The following is a 16,874-nucleotide window of genomic DNA, read 5'->3' on the forward strand; positions in this document are numbered from 1 at the left end:
GGAGGGCAGCATCCTGTATGCCATTTTACAGGTGAGTCCACTGTGGCCTTCGGCCGAAAGGCGCATTGGGAGCAGAAGCCATCTATCTCCAGCGGAGGGCACAGCGCAGGGTAGGGCTGTGGGGGCCAGGCTGCGGAGGGGAGCGTCGTGGGGGTGTCCCTGCTGGTCCTGCCCCCACCTGTTGCTTAAAGCCCTGCAGATAACGCCTCCCGGTAAGATAGCTGCAGACCCCTTTCTTGCCCCTGCCCCTGCCCTGCGCGGGCCTGTCTAGATCCCAGGCCAGCAACAGTCTTCCCAGAGACACTGCCTGCTGTTGGTTTACGGGGACAAGCTTCCCGTGCACGCAGCTGCGTAGCTTAACAGATCTGTGACCTCCAATGGGAGCAGCTGCCCGGCTGGCTTTGTTTGGCCTTAGCTCTGGGCTGAGGCAGCTGGGGGGTGGGGGTCCCCTCCAGCACCTTCCAGAGAGCCGCCCGCCCCGCCCCCGACTGCTTTGGGTGGCCTGAGTATGCAGCAGCTCACACACAGTTTATGATAGGACGGCGAGCATGGGCCCTTCATAAACAGTGAGTCGTGGGTGGCGGCAGCAGCCCTCAAAACTGATCACCGGCCCTCCAGGTGGCTGCTAGCATTTGTGTGGGGTTTTCCTGCTTAGCCAGAAAACTGCTTTAGCAGCAGGCCCCTGAGCTGGCAGGAGGGCAGAGGTCACAGCTGGCCGCTGGCGCCTCAACCTAGAACATAATCCCCAACTCTGGTGGCGAGACTCTGTTTCCCCAACATGGATATGCATGTGGACACACAGGCACACACACACCCACGCACAGGCGCGTCTTCACACGCGCACACACACATGCTCACGGGCACGGGAAGCAATAGGGCCCCGGAGCAGCGAGCTCTGGGCTGAGAAGCTGGCACACAGGCCCCAAGGGCTCACTGCGCATGCAGAGGCTCAGAAAGGCTTCTGCCCAGGCCCCTGGCTCCCCATCTCCCTCCTCCCAGCTCCACTTTCTTGCTTTTTTATACTGGGGGTGGAACCCAGGAGCAGCCTACCTCGAAGGTACACCCTCAGCCGTTTATGTTGTGGAACCAGGTCTTGCTAGGTTGCTGAGAGAGGCTGGCTTTGAACCCGAGATCCTCCTGTCTCGGCCTTAGTACTGGGCTTAGAGGCGTGCCACCACGCCCGGCTTTGGCCAAGGGCTTTGATTTGGGAGTGGGGTACATTTGGCGGCCTCAGGAGCAGAGCCAGCCAAGGCCCTCTAATGGGAGGGAAGCACAGGTGGGGGCCTGGTGCGGCTCAGGGCCCCGGGCTGGCGCCCAGCTCTCCCAGGCTTCCCTGTGCTCCTGGGCACGGCGTGTCTGTGTCTGGGAGACTAGACCTCGCCGCGGCGACTGCAGACGTAGTGGACGAAAAAGAGATGGAACGTGTCTTTACCATGTGTCCCCAGCGACCCAGCTTCCTCCCGAAGGTTCCACCGTCTCCCAGGAGTGCCACAGGCTGGTGGTAGTTTCTAAAGTATGGGCTCTCTATGTCCAAACCATGACAGTGAGTGGGCCACCCCAAACCCACCCACAGGGTGTGTGAGTAAGGCCCCTCAAGGCTCGGTGCTGGAAGCCAGGCCCCGCTGCGCGAGGTTGAGCAGTGGCCGGATGCCTGTAATCAAGGTACTTGTGGAGGCTGGCCTTGAACTCCTGATCCTTCTGCCTCAGCCTCCCCAAGTAGCTGGGATTACAGGTGTGCGCCACTCTGCCTGGCTCAGATGAGATTCCTTTAACTAATAAGCCTCACAAAATGGACAGGCAGCTTAGACGGTTCCCGCAAAAACAAAAACAAAACAAAAACGCCGAGCATAGAGGGAGGACGAGATGAAGGCGTCTCCTTTGACTTCCCGCACAAGCTCGTCTTAATTGTTTTTAGCTGCAAAAAGAACAGTGTAATCAGATCTGTAAAGAAATCGGCCAACAATACATTAGCATCTTGAGAAGTCGCAGATATACGGCCATTTCATCCTTCCTGGATTCCCCAAGTGTACACCACACCTTGAGTTATAAGAGACCAAGTAGACATCAAACAGTGAGATATGGAGACAGAGCTCAGCACTGACCCACCAGCCTGCTAAGTCATGCAATATTTCAGCTCTTAAACATTTTTACTAAACTAATAATAATAAATGTCTAGAAGCTTAGAAGCCATGTTCCATGGTAAAACTGGCCAAAATAACACATGGAAAAAATATGAAAAAAAAATTTTTTTTGCAGTACAGGGGATGGAACCTAGGGGCATTCTACCTCTGAACTACATCCCCAGCCCTATTTTTCTTTTTTTAATTTTTTATTTGGAAACAGGGTCTCACTAAGTTGCAGAGGGCCTCACTAAATAGCTGAGGCTGGCCATGAACCTGTGATCCTCCTGTCTCAGCCTCCCAAGTACTGGGATTACAAGTGTGTGCCATCATGCGTGGCTAAAAAAATATGAATATTTGAGGAAATAAATATTAGAATGCATACTGCAGTACAGAAGTTCTGCCACCGGGTTGGGATGAGAAGGTACTGCTTTGAGAATTCTCTCTAGTGCCCCCTTACTTGTTATAAGATAAAACAATTGAAAGGATTTCTCTTCCTCTTGTGAAGGTAGGATAGAAGAAATAAAAGTAATATGTAGCTGGGCACGGTGGCACAAGCTTCCAATCCCAGTACTTGGGAGGCTGAGACAGGAGGATCACAGGCTCATGCCCAGTTTTAGCTACTTAGTGAGGCCCTCCACAACTCAGTGAGACGCTGTGTCAAAACAAAACAAAACAAACAAACAAACAAAAAAACACAGGGCTGGGGGTGTAGTTTGGAGGTAGAATGACCCTGGGTTCAATTCCCAGTACTGTGAAAAATAAAATAAAACAAAATAAAGCAATATGTAAAAACGAGACATAAGGTAAGAAAGGTAGATGTAACTTTTTTTTTTATTACTTTTTATTTATTTATTTATTTATTTTGTGGTACTAAGGGTGGAATCCAGGGGCTTTTCTACCTCCAGGCTATACTCCCAGACCTATTTTTTAATATTTTATTTGGAAGCAGGGTCTCACTAAGTTGCTGAGAGCCTAAGTAGCTGAGGCTGGCTTTGAACCTGTGATCCTCCTGCCTCAGCCTCCCACGCGCTGGGATTACAAGCGTGGGCAGCGCACCCAGCTTTAGACGTAACTTTAATAGGGGAGTCTGTGACAAAATCCCCTGGTACCGTGACTTCCCACAGGTGTACGAGTCCCGGTTTCCGAGGAATTAACAAGTTTTGACTAATTACCCTGAGTACTGCTGACTGTCCTCAAAGAGGTCTCTACTGACCAGACACCAGAGACCGCACAAAAGAACGGGGAAGGTGGCCCTGACCCTAGGCTGGGAATTCCCTCACGAAATACCGTGAACTATTTACTACCCAAACTAGGAGTATTTAAGCCGGAGACGTGTCTGTTGATCGGACCACAGAGAGTGATCTCCCTGGTCGCTGTAGCCATCTCTGAAGAGTCTAAACAAAGGAGACGCCCTCTGGTAAGACAGCAAAGAAGGCCCCATCGGACTGAGGTGACCAAACACCCGAAGTCAGCTGTGACTGTGGCCCGACGTCGTCCTCACATACCATCCCCCCTCAAGACAGTCTCCCTAAGTCTTGAACCCGATGCGTCGCTCCTGGAAATGGTGACCTGTATTCTCCCTTGAATGTGTCTTTCTTTCTTTCTTTTTTTCTTTTTGCCTTATTGGGGATGGAACCCAGGGGCATTCTACCTCCGAGCTACACCCCCAGCCCTGTTTTTTATTGTTCATTTTGAAACAGGGTCTCAGTGAATTGCGAACCACGATCCTCCTGTCTCAGCTTCCTGAATGCTGGGATCACGAGCACGCGTCAGCACTCCCAGCTTGAATGCGCGTTTCTTGCGTTCTGAGATAAACGTCTGTGTCTCTGACTGGCTAGGGCTGCAATTCTTTTCCGTCATCTAAGCCAAGGCCCCCACCAGCCCTGAGCTGTGTGCTCCTCTCCCCCACGGGGACTGCTCCAGAGGGGCTCTCTACCGAACCAGCCCTCTGCCGAGACAGCGCCACGGGGATTCCTCCCTAGGTAACACTGAGGCCCATTGGCTGGACGCAGCTACGCTGTGTTTACAGAGGTCAGGCCCTTCCTCTGCCCGGCGTAGAACCCTGCAGTGGCTTTCCAAGATGCTTCATATAAAACCCCAGCTGCGTGGTCTGATTCCCAGGCCCCTGCCTCTCCTCCATTCTCCCCTCGTCCTGTCCTGAACCCTGAGTTTCAGGCTGAGTGTCCTTCTCCTCCTCCTCCTTGAGGGTCCTCTGCTTCCTGCCTGAGGCTCAGCACGGTTCTGCTCTGGGGACCTGGCACTGCAGCCTGGAGTCTGGAGGTGGCACGGGGGTGGCCCTTGTCTTGTGCACCACGGTGACCCCAGTGCAGGGCAAGCAGGCGCCCAAAGTCTTAGTTGCGCGAAGGAGCCTGTACTGACTCGTGATGGGGGAGGCTCTGCTCAGCACAGGGTGGGAACATTCTGGTCTATGTTGTACAGCCAGATGGAAAATAAATGCATTCAAGGCATTTTAGCTTTTCCCCCTTCTCTTTCTCATCGGACTGATGTAATACCTGAATGGCCCCTGGGAATAGAGAGGACAGCTGGAGTCCCCTAGGAAATGGAGCTTAGTCTGGCTGGCAGACAGCAGACTCCCGCTGTGCCGCACTGGGGTCGGCCTCCGGGGCAATGCCATGTTTGAGCTCTTTAGGGGTTCAGCAGTTCCAGGATTTCCAAGCGGCAGCCTCAGATAATGGCAGGGACCCCAAGGGGATGGGCAGGGCCACCAGAGGCAATGGAGAAGCGGAGGCTTCAAGTAGGTTTTCAAGCCAGGCACGGTAGTGGGCGCCTATTAATCCTAGAACCAGGAGAATCACAGGTTCGAGGCTAGCCTTAACAACTTGGCAATTTAGAGACTTAGATCCTGGGCAACTTAGAGAGACTCCAATAGAAAAATGAAATGGAAAATAAAAATAAAAATAAAAATACCAGGGCTCAGAGGTAGAACGCCCCTGTGTTTGATCGTCAGTACTGACCAAAAAAAAAAAAAAAAAAACAAAAACTTATATATAGTGACTTTTTTAGGCCCTGGATTATTGACAGCTCAGAAGAGTCAGTCTATGAACAAGAACAAGGGGGTCCCGAGCCCTCTGAGGGTCTGGGAGGCTGCAGTTTTGCTGGCAGAGGCTCGGAGTCACTGGACCTGGGCACTGACACTGGTGTGACCTCCTTTGAGTCCGCAGACTGGGAAGGGGGAGCCTTTCAGGTGGGCTTGTCCTGACTCTCCTGTCCTGTCCTTAAATGCATGCACTGTCTGACCCGCCTCACCGTCAGCTCTCCAAGGGAATTTGTTCTCGTGAACTGGTCCAAAGCCTGCATCTTTTGAGGAGTCTGGAATAAATTGTTGGTGCTGGGGGAGAGGAAGCTGCCCAGGAAGCAGGCAGAGGGGCTTGGAGAGGCTTTGGTGAAATGCGGAAACCCGCTGTCGGGTGGCGCACGTCTTTTCAGATCTCTAGTCCGTGGGCTCTGTGTTGAGGGTTGGGTTCTTTGGGAAATAGAGACTGGCCGTCGATCGCAACGCTGCTAACCTAAAGCTCTGTCCTGCCGCTCCTTCAAGTCTTGGAGATCTGGAAAGTCAGCCGTAAGCTTTGGAGCCACAGCCTGCAGGTCGCAGAGCCACGGGGCTCCTTCCGAGCTCCCGATCACAGCCTAGTTGAAGAAGTTTTCTACAAGGAATCCACCTTTGCTAGGATCAGAGGATTTATTTATTTATTATTTATTTATTTATTGCGGGGTTGGGGATGGAACCCAGGGGCATTCTACCTCTGAGCTACACCCTTGCCCTATTTTTTTATTCTTTATTTTGAAACAGGGTCTCACTAAGTTGTGGAGAGCCAGCTGAAGCTGGCTGCGAAGGGCGATCCTCCTGTCTCAGCCTCCCCAATGCTGGGATTATAAGCGTGCGCTACCACGCTTTAGGATCAGAGAATTTAGCTTGGTCCTTGCTTCTGAGATCTCAAGGGCTGGATTTGCACATCGGCAATTATTATTGGGCTATGTGAGGGGGGGGGGAGGGAGACACAGAAAATCTGGTTTTCCCCAGAAGGGCTAGTAGCCAGCGTCCAGCCTAGTGTAGCAGGAAGGGCAGTGCTCTTGACAGCTGGGTGCCTTGCAGGAGAACACTTGCGTCTCTGGGCTTGACTTCTCCTCTGCAAAGCCAACGAGTCGTAATGGATTATTTATGGCTCCTGCTGGCTCTGACATCCGACAGTTCTATCAATCCTCAGCCCAGAGCCGTCCCACAGCTCCTTGGGTTTGATGGGAAATTCATCTCCCTTGCAGATTAAACACCTATCGATTTTTTCCCCCTTCGGCAAAGGGGAATGAATGAGACAGCTATTTCTCTGCAGACAGAGGCCAAGAAAAAAAGCAAAGTGAAATTAGCTTCTCATTCGGTGTTTTAGGGTTCACGCCTGAATGTTAAACAGCGCTGGCTTCCAGAGAGTGACTCTGCAGCTCCTAAAAGTTTCGGAGTTGGGAAGGGTGAGGCGGACTCTGCAGTCCTTCTAAGTGGATGAAGCGGAGAGCCCAGACAGGAGGCCAGAGCCAGGAGGGGCGCAATCCTAGCCCTTTACCATAGGAACCGGCCGGGGCTGGTCCTGAGGGGCCCCGGGGCCCTCGCGGTGCCCCTTAAGGAGCCCCTTAGGTAATGCTGTTGGAGTTTTGTCTCTCTGATGGGAGTTCACCGTACTCGGATTCAGCCCGTAACCTGACTTCTCCCGCAGAGCGCGGCCTCGGCCACCAGGTGTCTCTTCACCCTTTGTAAGGAGACGCGCCCGCTGATTGGTGGTTTCCGAGAGCGCCGCAGCTGACGGCCAATGGGGAGCCGCGGGGGCGGGGCGGAGCCGCGGGGGCGGGGCGGGCGGGCGCGCGGTCACCGTGGTTACCGCGCCTGGCGCCTGTCGATCAGCGAGCGCCAGCTCTGCCCGCCCCAGCTGCCGCGGCTCGGCGGAGGCCCCACCCGGGGCTCTGCTGTCATTAGTCACTTCCACGGACTCCTGCTTCCCCCAGCGCATTAGTATGACGCGCGCGGTCTCCGGGCCCCGGCTGCCAGCAACAGGACTTTGATGGATACTGCCCGAAAAGAAGCGGCCTCCGGGTCACGCTGCCGGGACCTCGGGAGGGACCAGCGCGGCGCCGGCGGGGCTGGTGCTGTGCGCTCGGCTGGTCCTCGGGGAGCAGGGACGCCATTGCTTGGGAGGACCGCGTCCCAGCTGGACAGCCACGGCGACCGAGGGCCGCCTGCTGCATGATCCTCCACCCGCACCCCCTGCACGACCACTGCCCCCCGTCCTGCCCGAGGGCACAGGGCGCCCACGAGGGCGCGAAGGGCAGCTGCCACCCACCCGAGCCCAGCCCCCCCGGCCTGCCCGCACCTCCAGCCGGGACCGAGCTGCAGCCGGCTGAGCGACCCCGGGCGAGCCCGGAGCGCCCACCCCAGCCCCTCCCCAGCGCCCGGCGCCGCGTCGGCTCGTTCCTGGTCGGCCTTTCCCTCTCTTCGGTGTCTATGACCCTCCTGACCCCGGGACTGGCCGCACGGCCCCCCAGTCAGGATGCAGCCCTGGCTGAACCCCAAGATCATCCGCAGACCGCCTCGGTCCTGACGCACCTGGCAGCCATCGCCATTTCCCCATCTTCCGGCCACCCAGGGAAAAGAGATGATCAGGAAACTTAACCTTTTGGGGATCGATCGTGTAGAGGTTAGTCTTCTCCCTACGTGGAGAGCCGGGCGCGGTGGCGCACACTGGTAAGCCCAGCATTTGGGAGGCTGAGACAGGAGGATCGCAGGTTTGCGCCAGCCGCAGCTACTTAGGGAGGCCCTCCAAATTAGACCCTGTTTCAAAAATAAAGAATGAAAAATAGAATTGGAGGCCGGGCGTGGTGGCACACTCCCCGCGCTTGGGAGGCGGAGACAGGAGGACCGCGCAGGTTTGAAGCCAGTCTCGCTGACTTAAGAGACCCTGTTTCCAAATAAAAAGTATTAAAATAGGTCTGGGAGTGTAGCCCGGAGGTAGAAGGGTTACATCCCTGGTACCACCAAAAAATAAATAAATAAAAAAAATAAATAAATAAATAAAATAAAACTGGGGTTAAGCGGATCCTCACAGAGGAAGCCTCTGGCGGTGTGCTTGGCCTGCTTAGCAGGCTGGTTTCCCTCACTAATATACTTACCTTTTTTGTGGTACTGGGGATTGTACTCAGGGGGCATTCTACCTCTAAGCTACACCCAGCCCTATTTAATTAATTAATTTTTGTGGTACTGAGGATTGAACCCAGGGGCATTCTACCTCTGAGCCACCCCCCAGCCCTTTTTATTTTTTATTTTGAAACAGGGTCTCCCCAAGTTGCTGAGGCTGGCTTCCAACCTGTACCCCTCCTGTCTCAGCCTCCCAAGCACTGGGCTAGGCTAATAGATGTGTGCCACCATACCTGGCTTCTATTTTTATTTTGAAAACGGGGGTTTTGCTAAGTTAATGTGAGCTGGCCTCAAACCTGTGATCCTCCTGTCTCAGCCTCCCAAGTCGGGGATTACAGACGTGCACCCTCGCCCCAGGCTTTCCTCATGATTTTAAACAACTGCCTTTTCCCCCTGTGTGGGGAAAATGGACCCACCATAAGTGGCACCAAGTAGAAAAAGAGACCCATTTGAAATACATCAACTTTGCAATCTCAGCTTTCATGGGAAGTTAGAGAAGGGGCTGAGGTGGTATGAAGGAGCCCTGGGAGTCTTTCACATATGTCTGGTGAGCCTTTTAGTAAACAGTCTTCTCCTGTTTTAACCCTCGGAAAAATGTGTTTTCTTCATTATATCTGTGCTTAGAACCCAAGATGGTTCCTGGTTTTGCCCTGAATTTTATTTATTTATTATTTACTTATTTATTTATTCATTTATTATTTTTGCAGTACTGAGATGGAACCCATGGGTATTGTACCTCTGAGCTACACCCTCAGCCCTATTTTTTATTCTTTATTTTGAAGCAGGGGCTCACGGAGTTGCAAAGAACCTCACTAAGTAGTTGAGGCTGTCCTTGAACCATGATCCTCCTGTCTCAGCCTCCCACATGCTGAGATTACAAGTGTGTACCACCAGGCCTGGCTTGCCTTGACTTAAAAACAGAAACTCCTGTCAAGTGTGGTGGCACAAGCATGTAATCCCAGCATTCAGAAGGCTGAGACCGGAGGATCCTGGTTCGAGGACAGCCTCAGCTACTTGAGGCTGACTCAAGTAACTCGGCAACTCAGTGAACCCTGTTCTAAATAAAGAATAAAAAAAATAGGGCTGGGGATGTAGCTTGGAGGTAGAATGCCCCTGGGTTCTATCCCCAGACCCCCCAAGAGTAAAACAAATAAAAACCCAGAAACTCCTGCCTCTACAATCCCATGGACCACCACCCTAATGAACCCAATCTGACGGTCCAGTGTCCTGGACTATCTTCATCCTCAGCCCTTCCCACCCACATACCTTCCTTCTATCATCAAAACCCTTCTCTCCCAAACTCCTCATTCTCCATTCATATATGGCTAGTACTGGAACAAAGAGAGGGCCTTTCAGATGGGAGGGTTAGCGCAGTCCTGGGGGAGTGGCCTCAAGTCCCAGAGGGTCTACCTAAACAGCAAACCCAGCCTGGTTCTGGACTTCATGTGATCTTTGGTATGTGGGCCAGCCTGGACAAGTCCGAGGAATAGAAAGTCATTTGTAGTCAGTGTGTTAGCTTCTCAACACTATGACAAAACACCAGAGGAAAGCAACTTAAAAGAGGAAATGTTTATTTTGGCTCAGTTTCAGTCCATCTCGTTGGGCCTGTGGTGAGGTGGAAAATCATGGCGGCATTCTTGAAAGAAGAAAGCTGATTGTCTCAAGATAGCCAGGAAGCAAAGAGAGAATGAGAGAATGAGAGAGAGCGAGAGAGCGAGAGAGCGAGAGAGCGAGAGAGCGAGAGAGAGAGAGAGAGAGAGAAGAAGAAGAAGAAGAAGAAGAAGAAGAAGAAGAAGAAGAAGAAGAAGAAGAAGAAGAAGAAGAAGGAGAAGGAGAAAAGAAGAAGAAGAAGAAGCCGCCACGTTTTAGTATTCCTGTAAGGGCACACTCCAATGACCTAACTTCCTCCCACCAAGCCCTACCTCCTGAAGGCTTCACAACTCCCAACAGCACATCAACTGGGAACTGAGCCTTCAACTCATGTCTTTGGAGGACAAAGACTCATGAAAGGTCCACACAGGAATGGAGGTGAACTGGGAAGGCTGAGGGGCTAATTCAGTTGGCGCCCACAGTAGCCGAGGCGTGCTTGGGATTTGTTCTAAACGCCATAATGACCCCGGACCGGACACCAACATTTGGAGAGGTCTGTTTTTCCCTGTTCATGTAGGACTGGCCATGTCCAGCCACGAGAAAAGAGGTAGGAGATTGGCAGGCCAGGAACTGAAACTGCAATTAGCGTGGAAATGAAGATCCTCTTCAGAAAAGAAAACGTCCCCAGAGCTTGTTCTCCATAAGACAATAGAGAGCACCCCCTGGCACCCACCCAGACAGCCCGAGACAGCCTCTTGGCTGGGAGGTTTGTGAATCTGCCAGGACAGGGGACCTTCATCTGTATCCACAAGGTTCCCACTGGCTAGGCCAGGAGACCACCCTTGCCTACACACAGCCCCGCAGCAGGGAGGAAGATTTTCACACACCTGGATGGTTTGTTTTACATCCCCCTGAAGGCAGATCCCTGGGCCAGATCACAGGTGTATTAGGATGACACCCCTGAGATTCAGCCAGGACCTTTTCCCTGTGAGGGTATTAACCATTTAAAAGGTTGGCATCCTTCGCAAAGCCTGGGGACCCCGAGTTTATGTCGGAGGACACAAACTCTTTTCCATCCTAAAGGGGATAGAATATCTCTTCACTCACCCTAAGTTTATTTACAGATCTGGGAGAAGATTCTTTGCATCTACATGCTACTCATTTTAGTGATTGCAAAACACGTCATCAGAGCATTTCCCAGGAGGTGGGCAGGGGGAGAGTGCTCTGTATGGATGGTTCCATTTTATTCCATAACGACTCCATGTAGTGAGTACTGATATCACACAGTTCTCCTGTGGCTACTGTGGCCTGGATGCTGTGACCAGAAGCTGCTGTTCAGTCCCTCCAGCCCTGGGCCACTTCTGGCTTCCTGTCTTCCCAGACCCAGGAAGGCTGTAAAGCCAGCCCTCTGTGGGCCTGCGCACACCTGCCCAGGGCCTAGAGTCTGGGTATCATCAGCTCTGTCCTGAGGTGGCCAAGCACCCTGTCCATGGTTGCTGACCAGTGCATGCTGGGCCGTGGTACACGTGGCTTGCACCATGGTTGCTGGGAGCTGGACCACGGCAGGTTGGAGTGTGGCCAGTGGTGGCTCTCCAGGTTTCTGCTTGTTTCCTTCAGTCTATGCGCAACACAGCAGCCGGGACCGTCCAGCAAAGAGTCGCATCTAACAAACCTTCGGGGATCTTTCTTGTGACTTGCCCCCTCCTCCGCTAGCGGTGCCCTGTTCCTGGTGCCCAGGATGGTGTCATCTGAGAGCTGGCTTCCAGGAGAAACCAGAGGCACTGGCAAAGCCACATCCTTTCTGGCTATGAGGGGTGGTGGGGAGGGACTTCTGACCAGGCTGAGCTGTGGCCGCAGGGAGAAGGAGTAAACTTGGGGGTGCCAGCTCAGCAGGAGTGTCCCTGGGGTGCATCCAGGTCCCACAGAAGTTTGAAAAGAACAGACTTCTCACCTCCTGCCCCATCATGGGCCGCCTGGGATCTGGAGTGAATCTGAGCCCTACCATTCCCGTCCAGTGACTTGAGGATGGCCTCTCTAACACAGAGTGGGGAGAGGAGGTCCGATGTGACAGGGTTGCCAGGAAAGTTAAAGGAAATGAGATACTGTACACCAGGAGCTTGGCAATAGGTGCTCGGTGAGGCCCTACATAGCCTTTTCTCTGCTGTCAGGATCACATTTAGGAATGAGAGTGGGGTTAAATAAAGCCAGAAGGATACAGAAATGAGGAAAGCCAGGCGGGGCCCAGCCCTGCTGGTTACACGGTCCCGGCAAGGTTACCACTGCAGCTTCTTACAGGTAAGCGGAGGGGCTTGGACTCGACTCAGCCCCAGCAGCCTGTGACCTGTGACCCAGCAGAGCTTTCCCTGAGCTCCGTTACACAGTGGTGATGCTGGCCAAGGGCCCCTCGGGCAGCACAGACAGGTCCTCAAAGGTTGTGCACCTTCGGATGAGGTCTGCTAACATCCTGACCCTCATCAGCATCCACAGGGGAGATCGGACCTGTGGCGTGCAGGGTCACCCTCTCGCCAGGGCAGGCTGGTCACCATCCTTGAACCCGGTCCTGCTCAGTGTCTTGGTGCTAAAAGCACTGATTCCCAGATCCCTCTCTGGCTGTTGGCTTGGGGTCTCTGTGGGTGGGCTCAGGAGTCTGTATTTTTATGTGTCAGCCCAGGTATAAGGACAGGCATCTGGGATGTGCGTGGGAGCGACTTAGACAGCTGAGTGGGAGACTGGGTGGCTTAGCCAGCCCGATGCTTCCTCCCAGCCCTGGAGGCTGGTGTTCCAGGTTTGAATCTTCAGAAGCCTGTCCTTGGCCTGGGGATGGCCACCTTTTCCCCAAGTCTCCACAGTCTTTCCTCTGTGTGTGTCTGAGTCCTAATCTCTTATAATACCAGTCACCTTGGATTAGGGCCCACCCTAAGGGTCTCATTTTAATTTAATTACCTTTTTTTCCCCTTTTTTTGGTACTGAGGATTGAACCCAGGGGCATTCTACTTCCAAGCTATACCCTTTTTTAAAAATTAAATTTTCCTTTAACATTTTTAATAGACAGGACATGGTATAGTTTATTTTTTATCATTTATTTTTTGTGGTACTGGGGATAGAACCCAGGGGCATTCTACCTCTGAGCTACACCCCCAGTCCTATTTTTCATTCTTTATTTTGAAACAGGGTCTCACTGAGTTGCAAAGGGCCTCACTAAATAGCTGAGGCTGTCCACGAACTGCAATCCTCCTGTCTCAGCCTCCCAAATGCTGGGATTACAAGCATGTGCTACCACACTCGGTTTATTTTTTATTTGTTTTATTTTTTATTTTTGTGTGGTACTGGGAATAGAATCCAGGGGCATGGTACCTCTGAACTATACCCCCAGTACTACTTTTTAGTCTTTTAAAAATTTTTTTGAAACAAGGTCTAACTGAGTTGCAAAGGGCCTTGCTAAGTAGCTGAGGCTGTCTGTGAACCACAATCCTCCTGTCTTTAGCCTCCCGAATTCTGGGATTACAAGCGTGTGCTACCATTCCCGGCTTATTTTTTATTTTAAAACAGGTCTTGCTTGGTTGCTGAGGCTGGCTTTGCACCCTGGTATTTCTGTCTCAGCCTCCGGAGTACTAGAATTACAGGCATGTGCCTGGCCTTGTTTACCTCTTTAAAGGTTCTATCTCCAAATAGTCACATTTTGAGATACTGGGGATGGCACGTCAAAGTTTAAAGTTTGTGGGATGTGATTCGGCCCATAGCAGGAGCACGTGGGCAGCATGTGGATGAGAAGGGACCCCGAGGCTAAAGAGGGAGGTGGGCGGTGTCTCGCCGCCTTCCTCCTCCTGGTCTCCAGGTTCTTCTCTGAAGGTCCACGGCCACTCACTGTGCTCCGAAAGGAAGCCCAACCTTTCAAAGACCTCCCTGTTCTTACCCCATTTATTCTGCACAGCCATGCTGTTACCTGGCAGGGAAACGGAAGTTCAGAGGAGGGGGGCAGCATGCTCACGGATGCCCTGATGGGCCCCACATTTCCGGGCATCCAGAACAGTACTTTCTCTTGGCCGCCATTAGGGTTGGAAGGTACAGTGTCCCTCGGGCCGACCTCATGCTCGGGAGACCCTGCCGCAGTCCCTAGGGTATGGCTCTGGGGTCTGTATGTGCCCCTCCCTGCTCTCTCTGCTAGATGCATCATGTCCTGAGCACCGTCCCCCGGCTCCTGCATGGCAGCAGGTGTAAGTGGACCGTGTGTGGGGCTGGAGTCTCCACAATGTAAACAAGTGAATCTTCCTTCCTCGAATCATGGTTTGTTGGTGCTTAGCTCACAGTGGTGAGAATGTGGACTTGGGGTGCAATGCCCGAGGAGGACAAAGAGGTCCAAGTAAGAGTTGGCAGGAGGGTGATGCAGAAGACAGATCTTAGCCAGGCATGGCGGCGCACTTGTCATCCCAGCATTCGGGAGGCTGAGACGGGAGGATGGCGGTTTGCGGCCAGCCTCAGCTACTTAGTGAGGCCCCTTGCAACTCAGTGGGACCCTGTTTCAAAATAAAGAATAAAGAATAGGGCAAGGGGTGTAGCTTGGAGGCAGAATTCCCCTGGGTTCCATCCCCAGTACCACAAAATAAATAAATAAATAAATAAATAAATAAATAAATAAATAAATAAATAAATAAATAAGGCTGGGGGTGTAGCTCAGACACATCCCTGAGTTCAATCCTCAGCACCAAAAGAAAAAAAAAAAAGGAAAGGAAAAAAAGAAAGGGAAGCGCCGGCCTGGCAGAGGGCTGGCCGCTAGGGGCCGCCAGGGAGCCTCGGGGCCCTGTGGTTCAGTGAGAAGCCCCGCGGCCCTCTGTCCGGAGGCGCACTTGGCCTACAGGGCCGCAGCCTGAGTCTTGCTGGCATCCGAGGCCAGGAGGCGCCGGCCCACCTGGCCCGGGCCCAGTGGCTGCCTGGAGGGGACGGCGTTGGGGTGGGGGGGCTGTGCGCCCCCGGGGTGCTGCGGTCTGAGCTGCAGCGTGGTTGGGCCTGCCGCCAGCGCCCAGCTTTGTGTTTGGTGACAGTTTGCTCAGGATACTTCTTTCCCGAGACACGCCAGCTGACGAGGGGGAGGGGAGAAGAGCCGCTGAAAGGGACAGGCGGTGCCCCCCACCGGGGTGGGAGCTGCTGCTTGGCAAAGCTTGCCCTGCCCTCCCCCATCCCGGCTCCCGCATCCGCCCTTCCTGTGGCCAGGGAAGCAGATGTCTTCCTGGAGCCTCCCCATCAAGAGCTCCTCCTGCCCTGGCCTCCCCTCCTCCCCAGCGGCCGAGAGAGATAGACGGCTGCCAGCTGCTAGGCTCAGGGCTGGCCCGCCCAGCTTTGTGTGTGCCAGGCAGGGGGCTGAGGGCCTAGATGTACAGGGCAGGGGTGCCAAGGGCCCAAGGCCCAGGGGTTGTTAGGATGAAGGGCAGTTGCCACCTCTGGTCTTGCACGTGGAGGGTTCTGGAAGGTCTCCAGCCGTCAGCTGCAAACTGGACACAATACCAGGTGGGCTAGGAGATGAAGCCTTGGATTAGACCTATAGCTCCGGTGAAATCAGTCTTCACGTGAAGCTGGCTGAGGGGACACGCGCTTGTAATCCCAGGACTTGGGAGGCTGAGACAGGAGGACCACAGGTTCGAGGACAGCCTCAGCAACTTAGTGAGAATCTCAGAAATTTAGCAAGACCCTGCTTCAAAAAACATAAAAATAAGACAGTCGTGGTGGTACGCACTTGTAATCCCAGTATTTGGGAGGCTGAGACAGGAGGATCTGTGTTCACAGCCAGCCTCAGCTTCTTAGTGAGACCCTCTGCAACTTAGTGAGACCCTGTTTCAAAATAAAGAATAAAGTTGGGCATGGTGGTACACGCTTGTAATCCCAACATTCGGGAGGCTGAAACTGGATATCTTGGACAGCCTCAGTTACTTAGCGAGGCCCTCCATAACTTAGTGAGACCCTGCTTCAAAATAAAGAATAAAAAATAGGATAGGGGTGTAGCTCGGAGGTCGAATACCCCTGGGTTTCATCCCCAGACCTGCAAAAAGGAAAGAAAGAAAAAAAGAAGAAAGAAAGAATTACAAAATAGGGTTGGGGTATAGCTTGAAGGTTGATTGCCTCTGGGTTCCATCCCCAGTACCACAATAAACAAACAAACAAACAAACAAACAAATAAATAGCAGCCTGGGGGTGTAGCTCAGAGGTAGAACAGCCCTCTGTTCAATCCCCAGTACCCATCCCCCCCATACAAAATCCCCCCCCAAGTTTTCACTTGGGAAAAAAAAAAGGCCTTCACGGTGGTCTTCTTCTGTTCTGGCAAAGTCTGCTCTCAAGTGAACCCTGACTTCTGCCGTGAGCCCCAGGGGGGGGGGCATTGGCTCTGCTGAGCGGGTGGCTGGGACTCCCCCAGGCTTCCAGCCTCAGCGGCCGGCTGCCCACTGCCGGCCTGGACACCCCGCAGACCCCTTCAGCAGGGCGGGGGAAGCAGCTGCCGCTCTGCTCTGAGGTCGCCATAGCGACGGTGACAGCCCCAGCCTGCATCCCAGCCTGCCAGGCCCCCAGAGCAGAGGGGCTGCGGGCAGAGCCAGCGGCTGCCTGGGGCTCCCTGGAGCTGTTCAAAATGCAAGTTCTAAGCAGAGGCAAAGGAGCAGAAAAAGGCCCCCGAGGAGCAGAGGAGGGCGGCGAGGCAGCACAAGAGAGAGCTGTTGCTGTACATAAAATCAAACTCATGGCTCAGGAGAGTAAACATTGTGGTGTACGAAGAACCTAGCCTCGTCAAGATGTCCCACTTCTGAGCATCCCCCAGGTCCGAGTTCATCTACTTAGCCTGTCTTTCTATTGTTTTACTGAAATTTCTTGTAAGGTAATTTACTTCTGTTTTGGCTGGGGTTGAAGAAATGACTGATGAACGCGTTCCTCAAAAACCTTTAGCTAGAGCCCAGCGTGGTGGTGCACGCTTGTAATCCCAGCAC

Source organism: Muscardinus avellanarius (genome assembly GCF_963383645.1).
Source record: "Muscardinus avellanarius genome assembly, chromosome: 20".
In the NCBI taxonomy this organism is placed as follows: domain Eukaryota; kingdom Metazoa; phylum Chordata; class Mammalia; order Rodentia; family Gliridae; genus Muscardinus; species Muscardinus avellanarius.